At 43.6% G+C, this 15,058-nt stretch overlaps 1 long non-coding RNA gene across 1 annotated transcript; it reads left to right on the plus strand.

Annotated features, from left to right (window-relative positions):
• The first annotated feature begins 1,326 nt into the window (after positions 1 to 1,326).
• LOC135312867 (uncharacterized) lies at positions 1,327 to 13,840 on the plus strand. The gene is made up of 4 exons (XR_010372485.1): positions 1,327 to 1,428; positions 4,663 to 4,767; positions 6,129 to 6,220; positions 13,481 to 13,840. It is a non-coding gene; the product is annotated as an uncharacterized LOC135312867 (long non-coding RNA).
• The last annotated feature ends 1,218 nt before the right edge of the window (positions 13,841 to 15,058 follow it).

A 15,058-nucleotide genomic window follows, 5' to 3' on the forward strand; every position in this document is an offset into this window, starting at 1 on the left:
ACGTGTGTGATGTTATTCCATCAAACTGCACCCATACAAGTCTTGGATACACCCTGGCAAAATGCTTGGTCTTCCAAATGTGGGTGTTCAAGTGGGTGTGAATCAATGTGGGTACAAATGTTAACACTTCCTCAAAATGAGTTTCTCTACTGATAGCAAAGCAAAGGTGCTGCTCTCTGGTGTGGACAAAGCATACATACACTTGAAGGATTATGTCCCTGGGTCAGCTGTCAAAGACTTGAGCTGTTTTAGCACTGTGCTGCAGATGAATGCTAAAAGCAGGTTGGTGCAAGGCTGATGGAAACTCCCAAGCTGGGAGTCCATCCTGGAGCACCAAACATTGCTGCTGTAGTGTGGGGCACTGTAATGCATCTGGAGTTCAGCAGCGTGCTGAAGTCTGTGTTGGGGAGGCAGATTTCACCAACTGATCATATGTTTACCTGGGTGGGGTAAACCAGACTACTCATCTAAACCTGAGTTGTTAAACGCAGGGCTTTATTACTGAGTACTACTGGGTGGCCTGCAAGAGGGACTTTCAGCCAAGAATTAAGATAACCCCTTCTCCTGAGGCGATCCCATTCAATTTCTTCTGCACGGTGATGGATGGCTTCTTTCTACAAGGGACTGAGGGTCTGCACCTTATTTACAGCTCCCACTATCCACTAGTTACTGCAGTTGGTGGTCTTAGCAATTCAGAGAATCAGAATGAGCAGTTGATGAGAAAAACGTGGGCAGAGTCAACTGTTGCTTGGGCCATTGTGATAACTGCAGAGTAAGCAAAGGTCTCATGGTGTGATGTTTCTCTTCAGTATATTTCTGAGATAAAAGCATGCAGTAACTTTCCATCTTTTATTATCCATTGGATGTAGGAACAAAAAAACCTGTATGGCTTCAGCTAGAAACTGTGTCTGGGAGACCACAGTCAGAGCTGAAAACGCTAATTTATAGCAGCCAAGAAACCTCTATCCTTTCAGATCATTTTAGTATATGAAAGAGATGCAGCCACCTCCCCCTCAAACTCCCAACAATCCCAAATTCATGCATTCAGTATATCTTTGAATAGCGTACTGACAGGCCTTGCAGAGTCTTCCAGTGCTGTAATGTACCTGAAACATGTTTTGTGTTGATGACTTTTAGTCTGGAGATGTTAAAATATATAGTGCTAATTTGGTCCTATAGAAAATGAAACACACTTGCTAAACAACGAAGTTTTGTGATATGCATTATCTTTGCCTCACATTTCCCAGGCATTAGCAAGGTGCTACATGCAGATATGTGAGCAGAGAACTGCAGCCCTAGGGTTACACAACATTAAATACTATCTAGCGTTTTCAAGAAAAAAACCCACTGGAGTCATCAATAATGAAGAAGTATGGAACTTCAGCGACTCAGAGGTGTACCTTGGGAGCCCCTCACCTTTGCCAAGATGTAGGGTATTATTTTAATGGGTTATATTTAAAAAGCCATGTCTGATTGTGATTTTAACTGTTCTACTGTGTGTAGGCTCATTATGCGGCTGCTGCTTTGTGCAAAATTCTGCAACTGCCAGCAATGAATATTCAACGCATGCCGTCTCAATTTTTTAGTGTAGAAAAGGTGAAAAACTTGCCTGTGTTTTTAATTTCCCTGATTTTCATGTATTACAGTCATGTCTGAAGGGAGGGTGTCTGTGGCAGTCAGCTGTTTTGGGGGTTGGTTTGTTTGTTGTTTTGTTTGTTTCACAGAATTCCCTGTCTGTCAGGTCTATATTTTCTTTAGAGAGAAGTCTCCAGACTGAGAAGCAAAGAGCTAGGACTCCTGAAATCCCAGCTGACATAGGTGTTATGTATTATTTTGACTAAGAGCTGAATCTGTGGTTTAATTTCCCCTATTTGTAAAATGGAAGTAATAATCCAAATTTTCTGGCTAGTTTTACTTAGCAGAGCCGTCAATCAATGAATCTTAAGACACTTGTTATATTGTATTTTGTATGATGAGTGTGCCTGGGCTCTCATAGGTCCCTTGGATGGAGTGTATTGATTATACACACATAAACTTCTAAATACATAAAGTCAGACATTTTGCGTGGTTTAGTCTGTGTTACTTATCTCTGTGTACCATAAGCCATGTACGTTTTCATGAGCCTTACAAAGATAAGTGAAGCTTCTTAGTGACAGTATTTGTCTTGTCCTCCCTCTACAGTCAGCCGATGGTTACTTCTGGAGGACAGCCTGGATCTTAAGCAAGTTAAGCTGGAGATGCCTGTTTCTCCATCGAAATGTTTTCAGAAAGTAGTCTACGCCCATCTTTTGTACGCTTCTCATAACAAACCTGTATAAATTAATGGAGAAAACCAAGACTCTTGTACAGCCTTGATCCTCCAGTGAAACATTTCTACAGACAGCTGAAAAAAAACCTGAGGCTGCTCAGAAAAGAGCTTTGGGTGGTAGGGCTAACTGGGCATCTCACCTGGGGTACCTAGAATTCAGTTAGATGGATCCTGGCCCATCTGTGCTCTTCTAAGAAGCAAAATGAAATATTCCACGACATTACTTTCCTCTTTAACTGCAGTACCAGCTTTATAGATGTTTACATGATACCATACGGCTGTATTTTCCCTGGTAGAGCCAGTAAAATGGCTTATAGTAAAGATGGTTTCTGACACTCCCCACATTTACAGTTTCTGCTGTCAAGACCAACATATAGGGATCAGGATAAAATTTTCCATGCTGGCTGGAACTGTCTATGGAAAGTTTCTGCTTCAAAACTACTTTCAAAAAAAAAAAAGATGTTAAAAAAAAAAGCTAGGTATTTAAAAAAGATAACTTTAAAAGGTTAACACAGATATGTACTGCATTTATGTTTTAAATCAAAGACGATTTGGCCAGCAGATTGCTGTAGTGTCAGGTAAGGCTCTGAATGAAAGTCCTCTTCTTTGAGAGACTGAAATGCAGCAGTTCGTGGCTTTCCTGTATGGGTACAGTCACTACAGTAAGACTACATAGTCACTACACATTTCTGTTTGGTCACCTGCGGTTGTGTGAAGCGAATTTTCCGACTTCGGATGTTTGCAAGCGCTGCAGAGGGCAGGGGTCTGCAGGAGTTTCCTCCTGCTCCATCTGTTGTAATAAAAGGGGGGGAGAACAAAAAAGCCAAAACAAACAAAAAAATAAACCCCAAGTGGAGGCAGGTGGAGCACAGAGAGCCTCGATGGTGAGGCGGGCAACAGCCCGGGCCAAGGGAGACAGCCGCCGGCCACCGCCCTGCAGCGCTCAGCATCTGCCCAGGATGGGAAGGCACCAGGGCGGCCACGAACACAACATAGTGGGAAGGCATGGTGGAAGCTCACGCATCTGGAAAGCCATGTCCTTCCACACCTGCATTGGCAACTGGCTTAAGCTGCCGTTAAGCGAGGGCTGGGAACGATCTCATAGCTCCAGTTCCTCTTCCTCACAGGCATCACCTCCCCGTGGTAGAGGTTTTTTCTTTCCTGAAGCTGTGCAGGCCTTTATGAGCCCGGACAAACCCTTCCTTCTGTCAGGTGGGCTCTCCTCTGTAGCATCCCTGTCTGGATCCACCTGCCTTTGAGGTGTGCCCAGCTAAGAACAAGAGTGTCCTCCAGATTATTTTTTTGGTACATAGGTTGTCAACCACTGCAATCTATGCTGCTTCCCTGTCCTCCAGCAGGCAGGGATAAGCAGCAACAGAGGCAAGCACCAGGCAAGAGCAACACTGCACCATGTCCATGAGGTCCATCAGTAGTTCCTTATCTGGGACAACTGAACTGTTTAGGAAATGGGCCACAGCCTTGACCCATTTATTTGGTAAGAGTCTGTTCATGGAATCATCTCTTCCTACCACGCGGGAGGATGTGAGGAACTCGGTGCTCTGTGAATCGTCTCTCACATGTTGATGAGGAGAGGGCGTCCCACAGTTCAGGCCATCTTTTGTGAATGTAATATATGAAGCACACAAATAAGTGGTTTATAGGATAAGGTCTAAGCCATCTTAGACTTTATCCTTCTTTCTTGGTAGACATAAACATCCTTCCTTCTGCAATTCAGAGTCTATATTTATGATTGTTATCTAGTGGTCTGGTACTGAGATTTTCTATATTGGTATAGAAAAATCTGTATTTTTAAATTTGAAATCTATATAAATCTATCTTTACTTTTGTAAAGATGTAATCTTCATTATACCATACTGGAGAGTCGAGTAGAGATCTAGTAGAGAGTCATATACAGCTTCAAAAATATATCGTAAGTCAGTCAGTTACCATTTTTGCTCTTCCCAGGGAAACCAACTCATCAGGGAATGCATATGCACATACTACTCTGGAGACAGCTGTGTAGCTAATCTCTCCCCAGCTATGAAGTATACGCCATACAAAGCAGTTTCCTGCCAAGAGCTGTGCTGTATCAATTCAATTCAGTTATATATGCTAAAAATAGTCTTTTGTGTGGATTTGAACAGAAGTAATATATGCCATATAACTGCAGTTAATGACTGACTGTGCTGAGGTACACTGAGATAAGAAGGAGAGATGATATATGGGTATATAGCTTTTCCGAAGGGACAAAATAACCCTTTTGCTTCTTTTAAGTGATGATCACGCAACGAACTATGGGACATGCTTCATTGGCTAATGTTAAAGGGCGTCTTATTTATGACTTATGTTTCCAGATTCGGGTCTGAAGTTTCTCTGCGCTCCAGGATCACCTGGCTTTGGGATTGAGATCACACTGCATAGCCCCGGCTAGATTCCATCCTTAAACTCGAGAAACAGAGGTTGGTAGTGTAGGTACAAGAAATTCCAGCCATCAGGTCGGTTATAAGTTATAGTTTACTGATGTGTTTTGAACGATGAATTTGCAGATTTGGACTAAACCTTGTAAGAACCATTCCTGCTTAATAAGTAGTTATCCAAGTACTGTTTTATTCAACCCTGAACATGGAATATCATCTCACTGAGAAATGTTGAGCCACACTTCAGTTAACAGCCTATGGCTAAGTTAATTAAATCATATCATTTTATAAGTATGGGTCAGACCTGAGCCAGCCTCCTAGTCTCCCTTTACAGTGACTTTACAGTTTACAGAGAAAAAACAGGTAGCCAGGGAGAGCAACTGATCTCAATTGTCTTAAACAGAGATGGTGGGCCCTATGGAGGGGGTGGGTTTTTTCCATTGCCTGTAAAGGGAATTCTTACCCACTAGTAAATGCGGTCGACTAAAACAGATTCACACCCCCCACAAGTGATCATTCAGCATATGCATATTTTTCTCAGCGTCAATGTGTGTTTAGCAGAGCACATTATAGGCGCATGGATTGATATCAAAAGGATGTAGAACTAACTGGAAATCATGCAGCTTGCTAGGGAGTTGAAGTATTTTACCTTTGCAGATGCTGATAAGCCCTGCAAGCAATTAAAAAATTGCAAAAAACTCTATTTATTTAACACATGACTGCAAGCCAGTAGAAGGCTTATCAGATGTGACGATTAACGTACTTCCAAAGCACGGAGTTTTGAATTATGGTTTAGAGATGACTAGTGATACACTGCTTCTTACTTTGTGGTCACAAAAAAGAAATATTTCAACAACTGAGAACAAGGAGAGAGGAAGAACAAGCAGCCTATAAAATGAAAAGGGCTGGAGAATAACAAATATGAAAAGCAAAAAAAAAAAATTTTCTTTATTATTCCTAAAGCAACTATCACTTTGGCTATCTGCCCTGAAATATACATGATATATTAACAGTTATTAACATGACATCGCATCTCTTGGCACATTACCATCATGTAAAATACTGTGACAGGTAATGGCAGAGAGCTGGAAACAGATAAGATAGTGGGACACTCCATTAGAAAATCATTTGCAGAAGAGTAGTTTTTGTGTGAAACAGTGCCAAAATCTACAAAGAGTAATACTAAATCATGTAAACCTGTAAACCATTTCTTCATACAACATGAGAGCATCATCAGTGGGGCCATTCGGCTAGCATGAATCAAACCAAACATTTGATGAGGGCCTATTACCACCTGGGTCAAAAATAATTCACCAGCTGTTCATGCTAAAATACCTGAGCAAGCTTATAGAGTCTTCCAGCACACAACACGCACAGCATATTCACTCCAGTTCTCCCTTTAGTTTCAGTGGGACTACTTAAATGAATAAAAGTTAATGCCGGTGAGCACCTACTCTACCACCGCGTGTACTCTAGCTCTTGCTGAAGTGTTCAGGTGAGCATTGTTTTTCATGTGATTTACTGTTTTCCTTTACTCCACTCCAACTGTGCCACTTGTTGCAACAGATAGGCCAGATGTACAATGTCTGTTAGTTTCTATGTGACCTTGATTGGAGCAGCCTGGTAAGAAACAGTGGTGACAGAGCTTGTGAGCAACCTTGCTTTAAGGAATCCTTGCCCATCAGCTGAGGTGCCTACTGTCCTCGCTAGAGGCTGCAAAGTAAAACTTACAGGGTTAAGCTACCTAAGAACTGTTATACTCCACAGCTGGGTCAGTCCAATAGTGCTGGTGTGTTTTCACAGACCACTGAGCCAAAATAGCAGTTCACTTAAACAAAATGGGAGGGCTCCATAACCCCCCCCTCCCTTCTTGCCTGCTCTGCGGTTGGCATGGTATAAGGGTCCAGCACAGAGGTAAGGACCAGAAGTTTTGAGGGGGAGCAGGACCCCACCCTTTTGGCAAAAGTGAGACTTTAATTTGGCTCAGTACTCTCATGGACATGTCAGAGCCACTGATGGTCACTCAGCTGGGCCATGGAAAATTGATCCATTTGAGATGTGTGATTGTAACTGGAGCTTATAGGTGGTGACTCAAGGTTGCGTGTGGGTTGTTAGCTATGGGCAACAGGACCTTTGTCATTGGTTTGCCTGAGTATAACCCCATGTATCAGGCCCCAGAGCTATGGACCACAAAAACAATGTTCCAGCATGCACTTGCAATAGTTGTTAACTGTGCAATATTTTTAAAACGTTCCTATGTTTCATCTATAGTGTTCACAGGAAGGCTCTGAGAGAAGCAGTGTCATCTTCCAGATAAGCGTAAACTGAATCCAGATAATCTTCTCCTAAGTATGTTCATGCATCTAGGTTTTTCCTCTTCCCATTACGTAGTCAGGTCTCCAGTCACTTTGGGAATCCAGGAATGCTCAACTTAAGTGTTTGAATGCAGTTCATGCATTTTACACACAGAATACACAGAATTGTATAGGTTGGGAAAGACCTTCAAGATAATCAAATCCACCCATAAACCAGACACTGCCAGTTCACCACTAAACCAGTCCCTAAGCACCACATCCAAATGTTCTTTAAATTCCTCCAGGGATGGAGACTCCACCACCTCCCTGGGCAGCCTGTTCCAAAGCTTGACAACCCTTTCAGTGAAGTAATATTTCCTAATATCAAATCTAAACCTCCCCTGGCACAACTTGAGGCCATTTCCTCTTGTTCTATCATTTGTTACTTGGGAGAGCAGACCAACACCCACCTCACTACAACCTCCTTTCACGTAGTTGTAGACAGCAAGAAGGTCTCCCCTGAGAGCTTTACTCCAGGCTAAACAACCCCAGCTCCCCCAGCCACTCCTCATAAGACTTGTGCTCCAGACCCTTCACCAGCTTCCTTGCCCTTCTCTAGACACACTCCAGCACCTCAATGTCTTTCTTTTAGTGAGGGGCTCAAAACTGAACACAGTATTCAAGGTGTGGCCTCACCAGTGCCAAGCACAGGGGCACGATCACTGCCCTGCTCCTGCTGGACACACTGTCTCTGATATAAGCCAGGATGCTGTTGGCCTTCTTGGCCACCTGGGCCCGCTGCTGGGTCATGTTCAGCCAGCTGTCAACTGACATCCCCAGGTCCTTTTCTGCCGTCAGCTTTCCAGCCATTCTTCCCCAAGCCTGCACCGTTGCATGGGGTTGTGATGCAAGTGCAGGACCTGGAACTTGGTCTTGTTAAACCTCATACAATTGGCCTCAGCCCATTGATCCAGCTTGTCCAGATCCCTCTGCAGAACCTTCCTACCCTGAAGCAGATCAACGCTTCCACCCAACTCACTGTCATCTTCAAACTTACTGAGGGTGTGCTCAATCCCTTCATCCAAATAACTGATAAAGATATGGTGCTCCTGCACCATTAAGATTTCCTCCTTGAAGAATGTCCAGCCTTCCTGGACTCCTTTGCCCTTCAGGGCTGCCTCCCAGGGGAGTCTGTCAACCAGTCTCCTAAACAGGCCAAAGTCTACCCTTTGGAAGTCCAAGGCGGCAGTTCTGCTGACTTCCCTCCTTATTTCTCCAAGAATTGAAAAATCTATCATTTAATGATTGCTATGCCCAGGATGGCCTCCAACCATCACATCACCCACAAGTCCTTTTCTGTTCATGAAAAACAGGCCCAGCACGGTGCCTTCCCTAGCTGACTCACTGACCAACTGTGTCAGGAAGTTACTTTCCACACACTCCAGGAACCTCATAGACTCTTCCATCTCCACTGTATTGTATTTCCAGCAGCCATCTGGTAGACGGATGTCTCTCATGAGGGCAAGGGCTAGCAATCATAAGGCTTTTCCCAGCTGCTTGTGGAATAATTCATCTTCCTTTTCATCCTGGTTAGGTGGTCTGTTACAGACTCCCACCATGATATCTGCCCTGTTGACCTTACCCCTCATTCTTACCCATAAACACGCAACCCTATCATCACCATCATTAAGCTCTAGACAGTCCAAACACTTTCTAACATACAGAGCTACCCCACCACCCATCCTGCATTGCCTATCCCTCTGAAGAGTTTATAGCCATCCATTGCAGCACTCCAGCTGTGTGTCATCCCACCATGTTTCCGTGATGGCAACTATATCATAGATTTCCTGCTATACAACGGCTTCCAGCTCCTTATGTTTATTGCCTATGCTTAATGAATGCCATGCATTTAACTTGACAAATCTGATAAATATAATTTGCTAAAGTTATTTTGGAAAGATCACTGATTGTGAAGTAAGGAAAAACAAAGTAAGCTTGATTCTCACCTCTCTCAGTTTGATTCAGGCATAGCAAGGTTGACTACTGAAATTAGTCTGAGCTTCTGCTGTGCAATTAAAAAAAATTAGTCCCACAGCTGCTTTAAAATTACAAGCAGGTTTTTATAGTGAGAATAATTTTTGACAATATATTTACCTTTTTCTGCTGGGGACAGTTTTATATGACAGTTCTCGATGAAACAAATCACAAATATCTACAAAGTGTGAGGAATTGCAAAGAGTTTATTTGCATCTACCCTCTGGCATTTTATGGTTGCACATGAACCAAGCAGTGGATATTTTTCCCATGTGTAGGCAAGAATACGGTCTCTATTCAGTGCTTCCATTTCAGCTAAGCTCTTTCATCTGTTGCAGCAAATACACCTTTATATTATCATGTCATCCTGTAAGTCCTCTTCAGGTGAGAAAATAAAAACACTGCATGGGTCCTAGAATTGCCTTTTTGAAGAGACCATTTAAAAATAGAGATCAATACTCTTCCCTGGATGAGAATTCAAGAATTCAATTTTCAGTGCTTTTATACTCCTGGCATGGTGCTCATTGCTGATGGATGACACTTAGGTACACTGTATCAGTCATACAGGCACATGCAGTACCCAAGCCCATTACACGTGGAGAAAAAACACATATTGCTTATAGTTTAAAATCCAACAGCTAGCTATGCAACCACATATTAAAAATAGGATCTGTTATACCTCTCTATTTATCCATCAGAGTCGCAAATTGTAATTGCAATTTGGTTTCACAAAGATGACAGATGAAAACCCGTCACCCTAGTTGCCTGTAACCCTCTTTATGTGTCTGCCTTTTGTCACACCCCTGTCTCTGTGTCCCTGTCAGATTCAGACAAGGACATTTTCTCTGTGACCAGGAAATCTCACGTCTTCTTTTTTAAACCCATAAACAGTGCCTTAGTTTCCTATATAAGACGCTGAAGTGCACCTTTGACAGCTCTCCTTCAGAGTCTTTTGATTCAGGTACGAATCAGGCATGGCAAGGCCAAAGCAGTCTAACCCAAATTTTTAAAAATTGTAGACAATGTCTCTAACAACATGCTATCAGAACTAGAAAGTAGGGGCTTGCACATCGCCATGGTAATACCAGCTTGTCCTGCATTGATTGGCCACTTGTTATTTACAGGAAAGCTTTCATCCAACATGAGATTTTTAATTCATAGACTCACAAGATACTTGTTGCAGAATCATTCAGTTCCACATTAGTCCTAGAGGCTCTAAATCCAAACAGGAATTTAATCCTGTTTGAAAGACTGCAAACTTTGTCTTGGTCATTTTTTAAACTGTTCAGTTTTCCAAAAGGATAAAATTTAAAATAATTTTACAAAAATCTGGGTAAAAAATCTTCTGTTAGTTATGTCAGCATAAATTACAGTCAGGCCAGAGAGATGTATGAGTTTTCATAGTTAAAACTGAAAGCAAAATTTGGCCATCATGGTTATTACTATTAGATAGGTAAGTCCTGCTAAAGAACCGAATAACCTGGAAGTAATCTGTTCCCACGATGCTATCCATTTCCCTTTTTAGCTCTAAGTACAATGCTTTCCATTACTCTTCCCAAATTTAGACTGTCTGTCTTTACAGGTTTAGATCCTCCTCTTACCTTCTCTGTAAATCGGGACCCTTTTGCAACAGCCCTAAATAAATAAGGTGAGGCACTTGCTAAATTACTTGCTGGCTAAGGACAAAAATACGCCGGTTACACTATCAGGATATTAAAAGGATGTTAAGAAGCTTGCAAGTTCAAATGTGGTGTTTCCAGGAAGCTTAGCTCTCTATAATGTGCCTTTTTTTTTTACTTACTATTGCAATTCACACTCTGAAAAGGCAGCTGGAAAAGTGCCGCTGCTAAAATGAAGAGTCACGTCAGAAGCTAGCTGATTACATCAAATGCAAAACCTATTTCCCTTCCCTCCTTTGAATACAGTATCAGCTTGCCAATATATTCCAGAGCTAGGATTATAGACCTTTTATGCTATAAATTCTTCATCAGTATTCCATTTAACTGTTCTGTATGGATTTTCCCAAAATAAGCTAATAATGACATCTCCTTAATGACTTGAATGACAAGCTAATTTGCGCTCGGAATATAGCAAAAAAGAACCTGTAGACACACAAACCCAAACACTAATAACAGCGGCATCTTGAAATTCACAGAGTTATACCCTGCTACTTTCTCAGTCTACGTACGCTACTTCTATCTTCAGCCTTTTACCTCAACAGCATTAAAAGCACAATATCTATCCCCCACGTAAGTGATATAAGAAGCTTCTCCCTTTTGGATTAATCCAAAATCACAGGAAAAAAGTACCAGTCTTCCATGCTTACCAATTGTGGTGGCTTGGCCCTGGCTGGATGCCAGATGCCCACCAAAGGCGCTCTGTGACTGCCCTCCTCAGCTGGACAGGGGAGAGAAAATGTAACAAAAGGCTCATGGGTTGAGGTAAGGACAGGGAGACCGCTCACCAATTACCGTCATGGCAAAACAGACTCGACTTGGGGAAATTAGTTTAATTTATTACCAATCAAATCAGAGTAGGGTAATGAGAAATAAAACCAAATCTTAAAAACACCTTACCCCCACCCATCCCTTCTTCCCAGGCTTAACTTCACTCTTGATTTCTCTACCTTCTCCCCCCTGAGCGGCTCAGGAGGACGGAGAATGGGGATTGCTGTCAGTTCATCACATGTTGTCTCTGCTGTCCTTCCTCCTCATGGGGAGGACTCCTCACACTCTTCCCCTGCTCCAGTGTGGGGTCCCTCCCATGGGAGATAGTCCTCCATGAACATCTCCAACATGAGTCCTTCCCATGGGCTGCAGTTCTTCATGAACTGCTCTAGCATGGGTCCCCTTCGGAAACAGACTGCTTCCCTTCTGGTGCAGCCCTTCAGGAAGACTGCTCCAGCACGGGTCCCCCGTGGGGTCAGTAGTCCTGCCAACAAACCTGCTCCAGCGTGGGCTCCTCTCTCCATGGGTCCACAGGTCCTGCCAGGAGCCTGCTGCAGTGCAGGCTTCCCACAGCCTCCTTTGGAGGCTTAGGAGGAGGTATGGTATTGCATCTCAGAAGTAAGAAAACCTGTTTCCTAAACCATAGCTCGAACCTGCCCCTGGGAGGATGTACACACCTTGCAACAAGGGTGTGCCTGCATGAATGCACAGCATCCTTGAACTAGACTTAAGGTACCTGTAGCTGATGTGAACAACCCCAGCCCTATGCAGGGCGCTGCTAGCAGGGAGCTTGACTGGTCAAATACGTATTGTGCTTCTTAGTTGGGTTTGGCAATCTGTACTTAATTCTGCTGCAGGAACATCATTAGCTTGATCGATGCTTATCCTAGTTAACTCTGACAGCAACAGCAAGCAAGATGTGACAGCCAGGCTTTCAGTCTGGTTCAGCAGACTTACAGGAGACATACGGTGCTCAGTTTGTAAGCCTTTGCAGAAACCGCACATGCGGCGTTCTTCACTACCGCTTGTGTTCAAGCTCACCAGATTAAGTTTTGACCAAGTGCATTTCCCTGTCCTGTCATCACACCTTCTGGTGGCAACAGACTTCCCACATCTTCGGCTATGCAAGAGAAAAGTGTCAGGTCATACACCACAGGTCATGTCTTGCCTGTCAGTTCCTGCTGTGGGAGGACAGTAGTGGTGCTTGACTATGGCCATGGACTATCTCTTCTCCTATCTCTCTTCAGCTTGATAACATAGATTTATTGTATTAAGGAATGGTGAATGAGTAATGCCTGTCACCCTCTCCATGCCACTTGTGATTTATAACACAGTCAGCTAAGGAGAACAAAAGCAATTACCAAGGGGGTGAACAATCACAATTTAGTGAAAGCCCAATTTTATTCCATCCCAGAGTCTTACTTAAGCTATGCACGATGTTTTTTGATCCTGAACAAGAAAGGGCAAGTGATTTTGGCAAGAACCGAGACGAGAACTGGAGGAGCATCATGCTCTTTCTAAACCACACAGACTTTGTTGCAGTGACAATGCTGCTGAGAGGCCCTAGCTGTCATGGATTAAAGGCAACTGATGCTTGTCAAGTGCCATGAGGAATAAAATTGTTCACATATACAGAGCTTAGCTGTTCCTTCCAAAATCTTGGTGTGTAGTGGAGCACTGGAAAGAGTCCGCTTCAGTTCCTGCTCCATCCATCCCAATGTGAGTGGCTCAGCTAAGCAGGTGGTGGTTTTTTTGCTGTCTCTGATACCTCTAAACCACTACTTGCTGCCAGAAACATTTTGAAATTTTGCAGCCACCTTCTCTGGCGCTATGCTATGCTCCCCTCACAGCTGGGTCTTTCAAAGAGTGACATTTCTTGCATTTTGGCAAACACTCGGATTACCCAGTGACCATATAGCCAACACTTTTGGTGCCCTATCAAAAACTACTCACTGCCTGCCACCACCTGCTCTCTCACAGGCAGCAGCTGAACTGGTCCGTAGCTGATGAGGACTGTGGTGGCTCTGAGTTTCATGCAGGTGGATGACCCCTTGTCTCCTGACCTCCTTTGGTGGAGCACAGCCAAAGTGATGCCCATAGAAGAGGTGAGGTTAGGAAGGTGGGTAGACCCAACAGTGGATGGAAGAACAAGGACACAACTGGGGCAAGGCTTTGCAAAGAGTTGGGGGCAGAACATGGAAGGGGAAAATATCTGCAAAGGTGCATATGAACTCATTGAACGGTTTACATAAGCCATTGCTCATGGAGCTGCACAGTGTTTGGCAGAGGCATTTACCATTGATATCAGGTGATTCATGAGCAATGCATGACTTTCTGGGAAAAGGCTCGTTTTGTTTTCTGTTGCCTGACCCCTGACCCGGTCCGTCAGCAAAGGTGAAGCTCTTCATGGTGCGCTAAGGCCTGTTCACCATGACTCCAGGCTATTGTCTGCCCTTATTTCCTGGAGCAGCAGGATGTGTGATGGCCCTACTCCCCTCTGGAAAAGCACACTGAAGTCTGCAATTTCATTATTGGTGGAAGAATATAACATTCCAACAACTGAACCAATATACAAAGCCTGTGGCTCTGCTATACAACCTTATCCTTTCATAGGATGTGTCAGGACCAGACCATTTTAAGACCTCAGGATGATGGGTTAAGTAAGGCTTCAACCTGACATTGCTGCAACAACATGGAGCTCCCTTTGGGCTACTCCTGCCACTAGATGTGTCAGAGACATGGGGCCAATTTAACAACTCCTGCTGCCACCCCTGGCTCTGATTATCTGTATGTTGCATAGCATATCACAACAAGTTTGATATTAGCCAGCTGCGATACTGCTCACAATTGAGAGGTGACAACCACTAGCTGAGCACAGCCTCCAAGCCCCATGGAAAACGCAAGGATAACCATGGCCATGGCACTACAGCAAAAGCAGTGCCTGACTGTGTGTTTCCCTAATGAGTTAAGTTGTTGCTGCAGTCACAGGCTAGATCCCCACACAGCTGCAGTGAGGATAGCAGCAGAAGTGCCACAGGCAGGGGTATCTGCCAGCATAATGCAAAGTCTTACAGACTTTGGAGTAGCCATAGGGCTAGTCCCCAGTCTAGGTTAATGTATCTTGCCACAAAACATCCTCTCTGGTCCACATTTAGTGGCCACAGGAAAGAAGGAGCACAGAATCTAATTTCAAATCCTTAGTTTAATTTGCTCCCTTATTAGTGAATATTCCACCTTTTAACTGTGGTCTAACCACTTCAAGATAACTGCTCAGTGTACTTATTTTGGTATGATCTAACTTTTCTAAGCTATCCTTCATGGTGTGAACACTCTAGTCCAGAATTAAAGTTATTTCCCACCCCCCACCCCCCCCGGAAAATGCTCAGCTCCCAAAGCAGGAATCTGTGTGAGAAGTTGCTGGGTATGAACAGTTATTCCAGAAGGATTAGATGGCGAAATACATCACATAGGTAAGTCCCAAGTGAATTTCTTGAACTGAAATGATCCTGCTCTTTCCTGTAGCCTTCTTTGTAAACATATTGCGCTGGTGACCTCTAG

The sequence above is a fragment of the Phalacrocorax carbo genome, chromosome 3 (assembly GCF_963921805.1).
Source record: "Phalacrocorax carbo chromosome 3, bPhaCar2.1, whole genome shotgun sequence".
In the NCBI taxonomy this organism is placed as follows: domain Eukaryota; kingdom Metazoa; phylum Chordata; class Aves; order Suliformes; family Phalacrocoracidae; genus Phalacrocorax; species Phalacrocorax carbo.